This window comes from Antedon bifida, chromosome 9 (assembly GCF_963402885.1).
Source record: "Antedon bifida chromosome 9, ecAntBifi1.1, whole genome shotgun sequence".
Classification (NCBI taxonomy): Eukaryota; Metazoa; Echinodermata; class Crinoidea; order Comatulida; family Antedonidae; genus Antedon; species Antedon bifida.
Genome location: NC_136234.1, coordinates 20,212,936 through 20,229,026, shown reverse-complemented (window position 1 = coordinate 20,229,026; position 16,091 = coordinate 20,212,936). Strand labels below are relative to the sequence as shown.

The window sequence follows — 16,091 nt, the reverse complement described above, 5'->3', positions numbered from 1 at the left end:
CATTTGACCAATCACATTCTTGTATTTATTACAGTGTTACTGACCATAAGAGCATAAAGAGGCATCCCGCTTTTATTCTTCAAATATACCTTTCACTTTGAATTCTTTGAATGCAGTAAAACAATTTTCTAACCAACCTACTAACCTATTAATTATCTGATTGCTATCTTCGTGTGGTGGTTTTAAGATATCCTTATTAGATAAATCTTGTGGTATAGTATATTAATTGATAACATATTTCTGCTACCCACATTTGTAACATGAATGAATGACATAATCATGTCAACCTAATTAAAATTGTTTAATGGTCTGGAATAGATTAATTATAGCACAACCTAATCCTAATTTCAAAACGTTCCATGTATTTTTTCTCACTATTAATAATATTTACTGAAATTGAACATGAAATTTTCATAAAAAATGTACGTAGCATATATTTGCATAAAACATTATTAAGCACATTTAAGCCAGCGTTGTATTTAGCCTTTTTTCAATTTGCATAAAACATGTATTTATATAGCTTATTTGCATAAAACAAGATTAAATAAGCCTATTTGCATTAAAAACATATATCTAGCCTGGTATTTGTATAAATCATGATTAAGCTTATTTGCATAAAACAGGACTTTTAAGGATATCCTCAGATAAGTCATTGGTTTTTTTATTTCTTCCATTTTTTTAAACCAGGTCAATTTTAAAGTTATTTATAGTTTTTTAGGCCTAAACAGTGTATTGTTGTAGGTCTGCTGCCCTCAAACAACGGTCAGTGCTTGAAAAGCTCTTAAATATTAAGATGATGCACTCCATATAATACTCACTCAATTCAACATAAAATAATTGTAAATATCATATTATTGTACTAGGGAATGGTCTATTTAATTGAACATTGAATATATTATTTATTTTCGTTTCATAAATAAATAATTGCTATTAGGAAAAAAAATGTTAAAAAAAGTTTTAAATCCATTTGTTTTTTTTATAAATTTAAAATGATAATTTATTTTTATCCTGAAAAGGTAAAATAACATTCTTTTAATCAGGTATAGCAGGTCTATGGATATTTTCCATCAAATTGTAAAACACTTAAAATCATAAAGTATAAATATTTGCCTTAGACTTTACTGTATACATTCAATTAAATAAACATTGTTTTTAGTCTCACAAGATAAATCCTTTTAAGCTATCTATTTTGACGTCTGATGTCTTTATTAGGATCATTGATGGGTACTTTTATACCCTCAAAGAGTCGCTAAGACACAAATTTACATAACATAACTCTTTAGGCTTAGGATTTACATGGGTGGTGACAGATTTCAGTGCATTCAATGTCATCTCTTACTGGATGTTTTCAGGATGGAGTCACTAGGTCAGGGCTAAGAGGATGTGCAGAAGGAAGGGTTTTTTTCTGCAATACCCATAAACTAATTTAGTAATTAAATGTAAATTAACTTTTAGCTTGGACTCATTTAATTTATACCTGGTACAGTTGGTACGAAAATAGTATTATGATAAGTTTTTTTAGTCGTAAATTGAAGAGTACGAAATTTGACTTCGATGACGTGTTTATAATTTGGATACTAAAAAATACCCTGGACTATTAGATGCATGGTAGTACGCTATCAATGCATTGTATTAAAAAACTTATTAAATTCTAGACCAGTATTTTTCACATTTTAACCGAAACGAAAAAAATTATTATATTCAATTTGTTAATAATATATTATTTTAACTAATTGTCTGCTAAATTGGTTAAATCCTAAATGCAAGTAAGTGTTTTTAACTGGTTAAACTAGTATTTGGAACTTTTTAATCACACACTATCAGTATTATCTCGCATCAGAAACAAAGTCCTGTGAAAAATCAAGTTCAAACTGTTGTAGCAATCTTAATAAACTCTCTACTGTGCATTAGCAGATAATAAATTACTGTAGAAAATAGTCAGTAATGGTCAATATCTTTGAGGGACAAATTAATAATTTTTAAGTGACTTTGAAGAGAAGATCCTGACATTGAATAGCTTTCAATCAACCTTAATTTCCTGTCTTTTATAGGGCTAGGATTATAAGCAGACTTACTCTAATTTGGTCAAAATTTAATTTGGCTTTAACAGTAATTTGTAAGTAATTAGTGTTTATAGTAATTGGAATTTGTTTATGACTTTATGGTACGAATTAGGTTTCATTTTTTTCCAGAGATTTCTGTAGTCACTTTCCATTTTAAGATTTAATGTTTTAGTCAGTACGTTTATTCTGTATTCATAAAATTTTTATTTGTGAATGATATAATAATTTGACTCCTTAGTTGTTGTGAATGTTTTCCTTTGTTACTTTTTGTCCAGATCTATTTTGAACATAATTAAAAGCCAGAGAAGCAAAATAAAGCAGTTGTCACAGGTTCAAGTCTCGGTGTACTGAGCATTCAGTACACTTACGACTGAATACGGTAAACCATCTGCAGGGCCGTAACCACCAGGACGGTGAGGTTTCAACCTGACCGCTCTTTGACAGAGGCCAACCATGAAACCTACACAGGTAGATTGTTCCCTCTTTTTGAAACCACCACTGTAATTTTTTTTTAAAATATGGCGCTGATCTGACTGAATGAAGTGTGTAAAGAGAATAATAAAAGTCATCATGTTTGTGCTACAAATCACCTGGGCATCCACTCGCTTCATCAAGTAGCAATGATACCTACCTGCTCTCATCAGTTGCAATTTGCAACTTTTCAACTCGCAACTTCTTTAAACTACCGTTTCCTGTTATGTAATAAATTTGTTTGTGAATATTAAAAGTTGCAGTAATTGTTAAAGAAGATGTAAATAACAGCGTCAGTTAAAATAATTAGGAAAAATAGCAACATGGCACTTTTTGAGATGTGATTAAAAATCTACTCATTTATTTTGTCAGGAAAGTGTGTAGACATTCTGTCGAGATTTATATTTACTCCTAGACCACGCCAAGATCTATTAATAACTATTTTGATGACCTTGTAATGAGATGGACAGGTCATAGAAAAATTAGTTTAGAGTAAGATGGAAACATTTTAATTTGAATTATGGGTCATTCCTCTTATGATGGCATATTCTATTTCTAGCCGGTAGCTTATCAAATTATCTGAAATTCACTTCTTTTATTCTCTGTTCTTGACTCACTCTCACTCCCTTAAGATTCTGAATTCTTTTCATATCTATGGATGCTCAATACAAAGTTCTCAAGATACAATAGTTGTGAAAAACAGTTGAATCAAATAGAAAATGTTGGTTGGACTGTTGTTGTTGGACTCAACTGCAGGTGCCACCTGCAATCAAGTGAAAGTATTCTACACTTTACATGGTTGCAGAAACCCGAAAGTTGGGCATTTCATGGGGTGGGTCATTGATTTGACCATAGTTTAATAGCTGTTTTTTTGTATAACTTTATGCTGAATTCTGCATACTTTATGCATTTTTTCGTAATATCCGTCATTCCAATTGGGCTGAATTTCTTGAATGATTATAAACATTACATAGTATTTTTTTACGAGTGACCATGGTTTATTGTTGACATAACCCAAACATATGGATACATATTTTACAGGATGTTGTAGGCCTAAAATAGATTTTTGTTCCTCTTGTCTGCCAGGCGAACACCCACTTTCCAAACTAAATTATTTTCCCTGTGTGCCACCCGGCCTGCAAAAAAAATTTGGATTGGATCTTTCTTTACCATGATTTTAGATGTTAAACTTGTCTTTGGCTTGCTATGATGGATAGGACTTTAAATTCATAACTTTACATCATGCCTGGAATGTGTTTTGATGTATTAAATATCCAAGACTTATTACCTATTATAAATCAAGCATTTGCTTCTGTGCAGTTCAGAAAAAGTGCATTTTTTTCATGCTTCTTTTATTGGTGAATCTTTGAATAAGGTCTTCTATTTTTAGAGTCAACTGCCGTCAATTTGCAATGATAACATTCAGAATAAAGAATACGAAAATCATATATGTAATAGTATGATACACTATGATGGTAAACCCATAAAATGATTGGCATTTTGGTCTTGTTATGACCTGGTGAGATTGTTCGTGCAAACTTGCTTAGCACAGATTACATGTCGTTTTTATGTAACTGGACACAACTATACGTCTCATTTTAATTGACAAATATGATCGGATTCTTTCCACATCTGTTATCAAATGTGATTTGCAATTATACAATATATAAACGAGAAATTAAACTGAAGTGGGTGCTAAGTACATGCCATAAGTCACGAGAGGGGTGCGAAAAACAAGCGCAGGTGGTGTGCGAGATCCCGAACAGATAGATGCTTTGTTATTAAAGATATTCACTACAATATCTCTGTACAGTAGAACCCCTTTTTTTGGAGACACCCTTATTCATAGGACAATCTTGTCCTTTCATTCATTCAGCTTGAGTTGGGAATCATTGAGTGATAAGATATTTATCTTGCGGTAAACCTCAAAACCTCATGTCTAAGGCAATGTCAGTGTCAGAGTCAATCTAAACTTTTTGCCATTCAAATGTTGTTGTGAGGCAAATTTTTTCTTCCTGGTGGCAGAGGTAATCAAGATGTCAGGGCTGACTTTATCATCGGTGGACTGTGACAGCACAATCCTTACATTTTCCTCCAGACATCTCAAGCCCAAGTATTTCTTTGAAGCCCACCAGCTCTTTTCATTTTCCATAATTTTTTTCTCGAATTGCAAATCTCTGAAATGCTTTTTGAATGTCAAGTGTGAATGGAGTGTACTTTGGAAAAGGTTAGCGAATAAAAGATGATAACGATCTCTTTTTGTCTGTCATTTCCAATTTGGTAGTTAAACCCAAACTTGCGATGCCACAGTTACTTCTCGATCTGTTTCTATTTTAATGCATATGTAGTACTGTTTCATAGATTAGAATCATTATAAATCTCATATTGAAATTAAACATAAAACAGAACAAACAATATATATATATATTTTATTGTATGTGTTTAATATTTAAATATGTATTGTCCCCCAAAAACATGAAAAATGAATAATTAATACCATCAGACTTTTAATTAACCATTTTGCAGTTTTATTAATGTTATTCACTGCTGTAGAATAAAAAAAATAATTTTAATAATTTTTGGTCAAAGTGAATAACTATATGTGACATTCAAATGACATATTAAAAAAAAAATGTATTATTTTTCAGGGGGATAATATATCTTTCACATATATCTCTCTACATTTATATATGTTCTTTCGTTTTTACATAAATATATAAATAAACAACCATATACCATACCTGTAATACTGTGCAGTTCTTGCATGTTTCCTATAATACAAAAATGTCAACTGACAGGCTCAGGTGTTCAACTTAGACATTTTTATATCTAATTTAAAATCATTATAAAATAATTTCCAACCATCTTTAGATTTAACCCTAGCACAGTAGGAACACATTTCGCCGTTATAGATATAATTCAGTTTTATTGCAATCTGTTGTGGTAGCGCTGACCAACCAGATCTCTCTAAGTGTGTCCTCACCGTGAATAACTTTATTTCACAGTTATGAATTGGTGTTTACAGTTTTAATATCCTTCTGGTCATAATTCGATGATATTTGAGCGGTTTTTGATTTATTTCAAGTTGATATAATAATTTGTTGTTTGGAAAAAGAAATGTACAGGTTAGGTGGATGTTGATAAAAGTAATCTTTTTCTCAGCTGTGTGTCTCGGTTTCTATAACTTTTCAATTTATTTTTGTACAATACATTACATAGAAAAAGATAAGTAAAGTCAAGTGACCGATTTAGTTTTTCTTAATTTTTATATTTGGATTATTAAGTAATATTGTAATATTAGTAATATTGGATAATATATATAACATCCTTTGGCTGTTGCAAAGAAAAACATTTTTTTCCCGCAAATATTTGCAGTTTTAACAGTACATAGCTTAATGGATAAGGGAGAATTAAAAGGTGTTCCACCCCAAACGGCATTATTAAATCGATCTCTTTGGATAAGAGAGGGTAACAATTTTCTGGTTAGCAATTGTAATATATTGCTAGATATTGCAACATCATTTTGACAACATCACTTGACTTATCTTGTGATTGCCAAAACTTTGCTATAAATAACCACGCAATTCTACAGAAACACTCTTCAGTTGAATAAACTCTCTCCGAATACCAAATAAATATATTGCGGACATATCTTGGTCAGTATCATTGGTACAAGTCTGTCAGCGGCTCATATAAGTTGCTTTTATGATGTTAGGAAATCTGTTTTGATGCTTTCTAAATGCGGATGAACTGTGTAGTATGCAGCCAATGTTTATGCCTCATTACTGTAGTGTATTGGCCTGTGATGAACTGTATCATTTTAGACTAACTCTAAATGCTGGGGGGACCTCAACTATTTTGATAACAAGCACAAGAGATTGATATTATTTTTTTTTTTATTAAAATTATGTAGTATAAAATGAAATTCATTGTATAGTTCAGTCCTCAATTAGTTGATTTTATTAATTACTGTAATTATCTTCTATTTTGACTGTCTTCTTCTTTTCTACAGCTCTAACAAATTCAAATTTCTGACTTAAGGAATTGCATTTCTCGCCTCCTCATATCGCTTTGAAATATAAGATTTGAGCATGTGCATTTGAAATTTATAGGCCTATGTATGACATAATCCTGTAGTATGATCGTGTTCTATGTTTGAAAGTGTATTACATGCACGTTTATTGAGACATTCTGTTCATTCGTGCAGAGCGATGTGTGCATTCTTTTTAATTGATAAACTTTAAACTAAACTTTAATTTGATAAAATGAAAAAATGTAATGATCTTCTCAACTGTGACTCCTAGGTGTATATCTTTATTCTGTACATTAATGATGGGTCATGCCCCAAAATTCCTTTCAGTAAATGTCTAGAATATCATGTGTAACCATCCTCCACTATTATTACATTACACTAACATCGTTTGACCAACCCTCATGTAAAAAAAGCAATTTAATTTTACCGAATCACGTTTCAGACCCCCTAATGTGATAAGGACGTGTGCTCCACTGTTAACAGGTCATCCTCTGTTTAACATGCACCTGGCTGCACATCCTATATACTGCAACCTTAATGTTTTTACATCCGATTTTAAAAAGTTATCTTGTCAACACCCCTGAGGGAGTTTAATGGATGAGTTGACCCTAATGGGTGGTAAAGACAATTGACTTTTGGAGATAAAACTTTTAGTACGTTTTTCAAATTGTAAGATTCAAGTTAGATACTCCATTCATAGGCCTACAAGATTTTGTTTCTTTTAGTACTACGATATTATGAACACATAGTTTTACATCTTGAATATTGTTCTATCAACTTTGTAGTTTTTTTGATTTGTTAATAAAAAAAAATGAGCACATAAGCAGGAACAAAAACAGAAAGCCTTAAATTAGTTTTTGTTTTTCAGAAAAATTAAATTCAGTTTCCCAATACGATATTGCTAAATCAACTCAACAAAATATTTTGTCACGATATATTTTGCTAATACAAAGAGATATCTTTTTTTGCAATCTAATTTTTGGTTTAAGTGAAAAACTATTATGTGAAATTTAAAAAAAACTTTTCATGGGAAAACATCTTTAATATGTTCTATCAACTTAATATTTTTTATTTGCTTTTGATTTGTTAATTTGTAAGTATTGTTTATGTTCTACGGATCCGAGATTTCGGAATAAAAAATTAAATTGAATTTAATAGTGTGTTGAGTTGATATAGGTGTTGTATGTTTGTATAATTTAAAACATAATGTGATAAGACACATTCTTTATGTTAAATGTGACCTGAAAACATCATGTTGAGAATACAATTTAGAAATGTACTTTACAATTAAATATTAATCTCTATTAAAACACATGCAGTAATTCATATAGACCTGACTAGTATATTCGCTAATATAATTTAATATATTTATCAGGGGTGTTTGTTAACCCTCCACCTCACACCTGTTCAGGTAATTGACTAACTCAATTTATTTTGTAAATCAAAGAATGATTATGTGAATAATTTCTGAACAACAGTATGACAGAAATGTCGTATTTAGGTCAACGAGAGGTTAATTTTAAAGGAGAATTGTACATTTTAATGTGTACAGCATATTAATAGAATCAAGATGTTATGTTTAAAGGAGCATTCATTGTACATTTTTATGTGTACAACATAATAAAAACAAGATGTTTGTGTTTAAATGAGCAATATACATTCAATATCTGTGCATTTATAGCATGATTGACATAAACGCATGTTTTCCACTAGGCCAAATTCAGAGAAAATTAGTAGTTCAAATAACTTTTGCAAAGTGGAAAAAAAAAAAACAACTAATCAGAACTAATGCAAATTGGACAGGCCACAAAATAAAAAAACTCAGGCCACTCTTGTAGGTGAACTCTGACCTCCGAAGCACAACTAAATCCAGGTTGACAACCATTAAAAACTTGTTTAGGAATGATTTATGTTTTCTCCAGAACTTCAAATTTTCATAAACGTACTCTTAGTTTTTAAAAGGGAAGTCTATGCTGTTTGCTGGAAACAATGTTTTTCTTAAAAGGGCAATATACATTTTTGTCAACATATGTATGTACAATCATATCAAGTTTAAAGGGGCAATGTACAATATGTTTATGTATGACAGAAACAAAACATTTAAGTTTAAAGGGATACCGGTATTCAATTTTAATTAAGTAATAATGACAATTACTGTAAAAGAACTTTTAAAGAAGGCAATGTACACTTTATGTGTTTGAAAGTCTTAAGCTCTGTCTACCTAATCAAACTAGTTTGACAAAAAAAATGTGATGTGTCCAAATATGGTAGTGATGCTTATGGAAGTAGCAATATGACATCATCATATGTATGGACACATCATTTTTGTCACATTAAGTTTGATAGTGTAGACAGGGCTTAACAGACATTTACCATTATTACTTTATGCTGTGTTTTATGTTGCATCATCAGTACATATTTATGGAAGTTTAAAGCTTGCATTATTTTCAAGGGTTTAACTACAGGGCAGAGTTCAATGCACATTTTGTTTTTATGGTTTGTGTAATATGATATATGTATGTTAATGGTATAGTTGAAATGAGTAATGAACATTATTATGTCATATGCATGGTTATGACATAGGTATGTGTTATGTAGGTCAAAAAAGGTTGACTTTGCGTGAAAAGGAAGGTTACATATGGAGCATTGCAAATTTGATTTTATAACGTATTTAGCATATGGAGATTTTGAAGTGAATGTTATTTAAAGGACAAGTTGAATGTTTATGAGTTGAATTGGAAAATCTTTATCAGTCACCCTATCAAACTGAATGTAGTGTGTTGTGCACCAATAATATTTGTGGATGCTACGCCACAAAAGTGAATGGAAGGAAAAAGAAATTTAGTCTGCCACAGTAACCGTACAAGAGTAGCTCACCAATAATTATTTTAGAAGTATATTTAGCTATAGCTGGTGTCTGACTGTGAGATATAATGTCAATATTGCATGGGTCACTAATCACCCACCCACATGTAATAATTTCATAAGTGAATGTTTTCTTTGCTAATGAGTCGAACGGAGGTTAAAAAGTTGCGGCCGACATTACTCGATTATCAAGGCCGGCAGATGTAATGATATGTGCGATATACAACTGTGCAAATCCACAAAAAGACGTGTTTATGTTAGAATATATTTAGATCACCGAAGATAACAATTATTTTACTTCTGGTAATAGTTACTGGAATGTACATAGACATAGACATCATAGACAAAAACGCTATTACAAAACTAAACGTACCACTCAAAGGATTGTTGGAGGGTCTGTTAAAAAAAGAAAGTTTTGGTGTTCCACCTCTGTCCCACCATGGCTAGGAAGAAATATTAACATTCTATGCAGAAATCAAGCAATTTTTATTCAATTTGAATTGAATATAACTTGTTATTGCCTTTGATATTTGACAATGCCAAAATCTAATTTACCCTATGGTTGCACCCAAACAGTATTTCTCATGGTTCTTATCATGCTTTAGACAGGATTTGAACCCAGGACCATAGGATAGGGAGGCAACATAATGCAGTGCTGTACCTGTACTAAAACCATCATTCCATGACTAAAACTAGACATTTTTTAATCTACAATATAATATCCAACATTACTTGTCTAGTTTAGGTTTGTTCAAATCTTTACACGTGACTGACTGTCATGTTAAGTCATGCATTAATTATGATATTCAACTTGACTTGTAGGGTCGAAAATCAGATTGAGTGTATGATCACAAAATTAAATTTCATGGTAGAAGTTCACCTCATCAAGTCGTTGAATTCTATTGCTGTATTTGATTACACTAATACTGTTAGTTTATTTCCGAAACTTATTTAATCAAATAAATATTGCGATCTCTATCAATCGAGAACGAGAACATAGATCTATATAACCTTCTATCATCATTACGCAGCAGAAACTTTAGGCATACATAAATAGCATTATGAAATAGAGGCCTACGCAGCTATATTTTTATTAAAACATATTATGTTTATTACCCATCAGGAAATTTAAGCGGTTATCGTGTTTGATCTGGTTTGTTGCGAGATTTATGACTTTTGACAGAAACATGTGAAGGAACTAACCTTAGATTTCCTAATTTTCACTTTACGATTCTAAAATTTTAGAAGGTAATTAAATTTTATCACTTTCCTGAAGACTATGCACTATTAAATTTAATTTTATAAGATAATTTGAGATTTGTTAATAATTGAAATGGAAATTTTGATTGATTGTTTTGTTTGCTCATCAATTAATTGATTTATATACTAATTTTATATAAACAGTTTAATTTGACAACATTTGATTACCTTTATAACAAATGCAAGAAATTGTCTTCAATCAACAAGTGTCTGAAATCGTAGACAACTTCTCACTAAGAAGTCTCAAACTTATTTTGAACAAGTCTAATACAGATTTAAACAGAAGTGCAGGGGTTTACATGTAGTAAGCCTTGCAGAATCAAGATTTTTTTGTTGATATTTGGATTCCCTCTCAATTTCTTGGTGACCGAAAGATATGGCGGCAGAAATTATCAAACATCTGATTGAGACTGTAATGTACTGTTGTATTAATGATGAAAACAATTTTTGTAATCTTTTTTTTTTTACTTGGTTGCCCATCAGGACCAACAATCCATGTATACACACAGGGAACATAATACAGATTTAGGCAAAGTACAGGGCCTTCACATGTACCAATGTCGGGCAAGCACTGCATTCCAATTTTATACACAAAATACACACAAAACATAGAAAGTAAGAATTATATACTTCATATAATCATAAAGATTTTATTTTTACATATCTTTTCATTCATTCATATAAAAAAAAGAAATCCCTTTGTACCTCAAGGATATTAGAGTCTTTCCCGAGATTTTAGAAACACAGACAGTGGATTCCCTAATGATAATTGTATTGCCTATTTCCCATTTCTTACAGCTAAGTGTTGGTCATATCCAGCTTATTTCCCATGCTTATAAGGCAATGGAGCAACCAATAATTGTTACTTTGTTTACAGGGATTTTCCATGGACAAAATTTATTTTTTCCACAATTATTTTTTTTTAGTATCATAAACGTGGAAAAGTCTCTATATTTTAAATATTGTTTTGTGCATCGGTGATCATAATTTTGTTTGAATTGAATTCTGAAAATACCATTCACATGTTATGCCAACTTTATTAATACTTAATATTATTATTATTATTAACAGATATTAAATAAGTTTTTTCTTCTTTTTTTCTATTAAAGAGTAAACATAACAGTAGTATATTGTTTTTGTTTGGAATACAGTTATGAATGATAAAAATAATCAATTTAAACACAAAATACAGTACATGTACTGTATTTTGTACCTCCCTAAGCAATTTTACCACTTTCAATTTCTATTGTTTTGCTAAAACTTATTGTATTAATATTTTTTTTATATTTTAGTTTTTCTTTCAATTTTTTTTACAGATTTAGTAATTTTGTTGAGTGGAAATTTATTGAAATTGTTGTTTTGCATCATGATTTGACGTGCCTATGTATGAAAGTGAAAGTGTTTATCAGCATGCTGTACTACAAGAGGACTAGTGTCATCATTATTAGGTAATTTTAAACTTTATTGAGAATTGCTGCTAATTTATTATATAATTTGTGATATACTTCCTGCTTATATTGCAATCACATCGTAATTTGAGAACTAAGAATTTGTTGGATACCCACCTTGTGTACAATTATTGGAAATACTCCACGATCCATACCATTATTGAGAGAATTAATGAATCGTTTAAATCATAGTTTGGTTTGTTTCTTTGATCGTTTGATCCTGGGTCCTTGGCTTTTTAAACTTTTGTTCATACTCTAATAACTTGTTCTAAAATGTCTTTCCCTTCTTCTGTTTCCCTTTTGTTTTTGTACATTTTAGCAGAATTTGTCAGCCTTTGACTGCCTTCTGTATGGACCGTAATGAATTTGTTTCATGTTATGAATAAATAATGATATACCTGAAATAATATGCAAAAGTATGACAAATGATCATAAAATGACTTTTTTTTTGGTGAAATTTAGCCAATAATTTATTTAACTTTACCCAGTTTTAGTATAGGTCTGTACTGTATGTTACTGTAAACGTCTTAGCAAGAGAATTTGATTTTGTACAATTTAAATTTTAATTTTGAACCAGTATTTGTACAGTTTCTAATTAACTAGAGAATTTTACTTTTAGTTTAATTTTAAGAAGGAGAACTTGACTTTTGATCCAGTTTTTGTAAAGTTTATTAACTTTAACCAATGTTAGTGACAAACTTTCTTCTGATCCACATTGTACCTTATATCACTAACTTTTTAGTAGCACCTTGCTTCTGATTTTGACTTTTCTCGTTTTTGTCGCAGATGCCTGATTAGATACCCCTTATCTACGTATCTGCATTCATACCCTGAAGCATTCACAAACCCCAAGTTAAAGATTTACATGTTTAGATCAAATTGAGCAGTAAATTCTATCAATCATAACAAACTGAAAAGTAGTGGTTGAAAGATGTTTGATGAATGATTCATGGTTAGAAAATGTGAGTTTCTATAAGTTACACTTCTTTTAAAAGTCAAGGTTTATTACTGATGATTAAGTTTTTAAAAGTAAGGATATTTGATTTATTTATTTGCTGAACTCTTTCTCTTTCAAGTCAAAGTAATTACTGACCATTTTCAGGAAAAGGCAAAACTGTGTCAGAAAGTAATGGGCAAACAGAAAAATAAAACTTTACTAGGCCTATAATACATCTTGATAATCATTTCCATATCAACAAAGAAAAATAATACAAACACAATTAATACACAAAATTGATTTCAAGATCCATTAAAAAAAAGAATAGAGTATATAGTATAAATCATTTGAAGTTTTACCTTTTGAATATACTATTAGTATTACTACTATTCAAATATATTATATAAATCCTACATAATTTTGATTTGGTCAATGAGCATTACCCCAAATTCATCGCCTTCTGTTTAATTTGTCTTGAGCCTTGTTTTACTTTATAATTCTTGCAGTCAAGTGTATTGAGTATCATAAATTATGAATATTTTTTTAGCTATGTTGAGTAACTTAAATATATTTCATTATTTATTAGTAACACTTTAATAAGATCACATATTGACCCTATGGGTCAGTTTTTACACAAGTTTTGATTGTTTGTGTTCGTGTGTATTTGAGGAAAATTTGTTAGCACCTTACCCCCAAAATGACAGGATCATTAGGTGTGACTGAGGCTGGTTACAAAACAAAGTAAATCATAGGCAATCCTTTGACTTTATAAGTATAAATCATTTTTAACTTTATTTTTTAGAATAAAGTTAGAATTTACTAACTTCCTTGTTGAACCTTAATTCAAAGATACTAAACTGAATTGGTAGGCAGGAGTAGTGCTAAATGTTTCTACATGTTGACCATCAGGAATACTAATAATCATGAGAAAATCATTTTTTTGTTGCCGTAAAAAATAATTTATTTATTAAAAACCATTCATACTCAAAAAATAAGGCCAAGACTTCTTTTCAATAATTGATATTTATCTCATTTTCAATAACTGATGTTTATCTCATAATTATTTATCAAATAAAAAAAAGATCCTGAACATTAAATCGACTATATCTTTAAAGGCAAATACAGTAGGTCAATTGGCAATATGGCAGAAGTCCAGTAACTACTGTTTATGGCTGTATGCTATACACTCTTTTATTTCTCAAGGGTAAAATAATTGCTGGATATAGAATTGTGAAATAGAGAAGTTGCTTGTCGTGTATTATATTAGATGATGCATCATTCAGTAGTTTTTACATACAGACAAATAAACCAGAGTATAGCGCATACCGAAATTTTGTTTCAGATCCCTTTTTTGTTGTTAGCTGCATACTTCTGGAAACTATTGCCCCCTCAACCCATCTCCAACCAAACTCTGCTCCACTCAAGATATCAAGTTATCATCAACCCTTGTACCTACATTCTTGTTTTCCTGGTATTCTGTGTTTGTTGTTGTTCATTTGCTACAAGTGACTGACTTGTGATATTTATACATCCTATGTTTTCTTGCCAATGCAGGACGTATTTCTTACATGAACCAAAAAAAAAGAAGATCCTGAGTGATATCCCTTATGTGGTGACGCATGATTAGAAACTTATTTATTTATTATGTATGGTCAACTTCCCAAAATAAAAGTTGATTGATAAGCTTCAATTGAGATTTCTCATCATTAACGAGGCAAACCTAATCGTCATTCTGTCCTTCCACATTCTTGACTTAGATATTATACAAGAGCCCTATTAAAAAGATTTAAAACGAATGATATATAAATCTCTATCAATCTATATCTCCATCATAGTACTGTTGCAGTATTTTGAAAATGTCAAATCTGCCATTGAGATTAGTAGAGCTTTCATTATGATTAAATAAAGTTATTAGTACATCATCTTTCAGATGAGATATAAAGCTGTTGGTCCTATGTTGAGATGGTCTCTGTGCATTTCTAAATGATACCGGTCCTAAAAATATTGAATGAAGTGCTGAGATTAGCATAAAGTTATTTACAGTAGAATCCACTATGGACCAAACAAACTGTGTTCCCTTAATAGGAGTGTCCCGTAAATAGAAACAGGTTCTTCTGTATTTTATTGTATTTTCTAAAATTTAGGAAAGATCTAGTGTCTGGGTGGGGTCATTAAAGATATAAAGTCCTGTACATGCACTTTTAAGGGATCTAAGAACAAAAAGGATTTTATTTCTTGTGTATCCCTCTTTCACAGACTTGACTTTTTAGCGTCTGTGGCTTGCACCTAACATAAAAGATTGAAATTAGTTTTGTATCGTAGCTTTAAATTTAAAATAGAAATATTTCATTAACATTTTTGGTTTCTATGCGTTGAATAAAGTTGATGGATTCATGGTAAAAGTAAGAAAAGATCCGTTTGAGTTTAAAACTGAATCATCTCTATTTTAAGTCGACCTACTTCGAATCAAATCAAGACAAGAATGTGTTACAAAGGTTAAAAATTAAAGCAAAAAAAGTTGAAGTAAATTAAATTTCTTGTCTGAGCCACTTATCATAGATAGCCTATTCCCCAGTTTCTATAGCAAGTAGGTTGGAGAGAATGCCCCTAGGATAATATGGATCAAACTGATCCCAGCATATTTCAGTAATTTATCAACTTCTTATGCGTTGTGTGCATAAATATGCAAATCCATAGCCAGGATTATTTTTCACAAAAGGGACAAAAATTGTTGGCTCCTGAAAAAGACAAGCGTGTATAATCTTATTATTATTCGTTTATGCACAACTTTTGCATTATCTTTTTGTTAATAAATTGCTTTAAAAAAGGTAAATGAAATGAAAACTGAAATTGTAATTATTTGGATAGATGAAATTATTATAGGATTTTTGTTTTTAACGTCTGAATCAAATAAAATTGGAAGTTCTCAGATTTAACTTTGACACTAATTTCATGTTTCTTGATGTACAGGACGTCTTAAGGTGGATGTAAAGAATTTCCAATTATTAACAGTA

The 16,091-nt window shown here is 30.6% G+C and overlaps 1 protein-coding gene across 1 annotated transcript in view; it reads left to right on the top strand.

Moving 5' to 3' along the window:
* LOC144851531 (WD repeat-containing protein 27-like) overlaps positions 1 to 16,091 on the top strand; it is a 111,660-nt gene that overhangs the window by 81,011 nt on the left and 14,558 nt on the right. Inside the window, exon 24 of the mRNA XM_078709044.1 lies at positions 12,009 to 12,140. The gene's annotated coding sequence lies outside the window, so the exon portion shown is untranslated. The remainder of the gene's footprint in view (positions 1 to 12,008; positions 12,141 to 16,091) is intronic.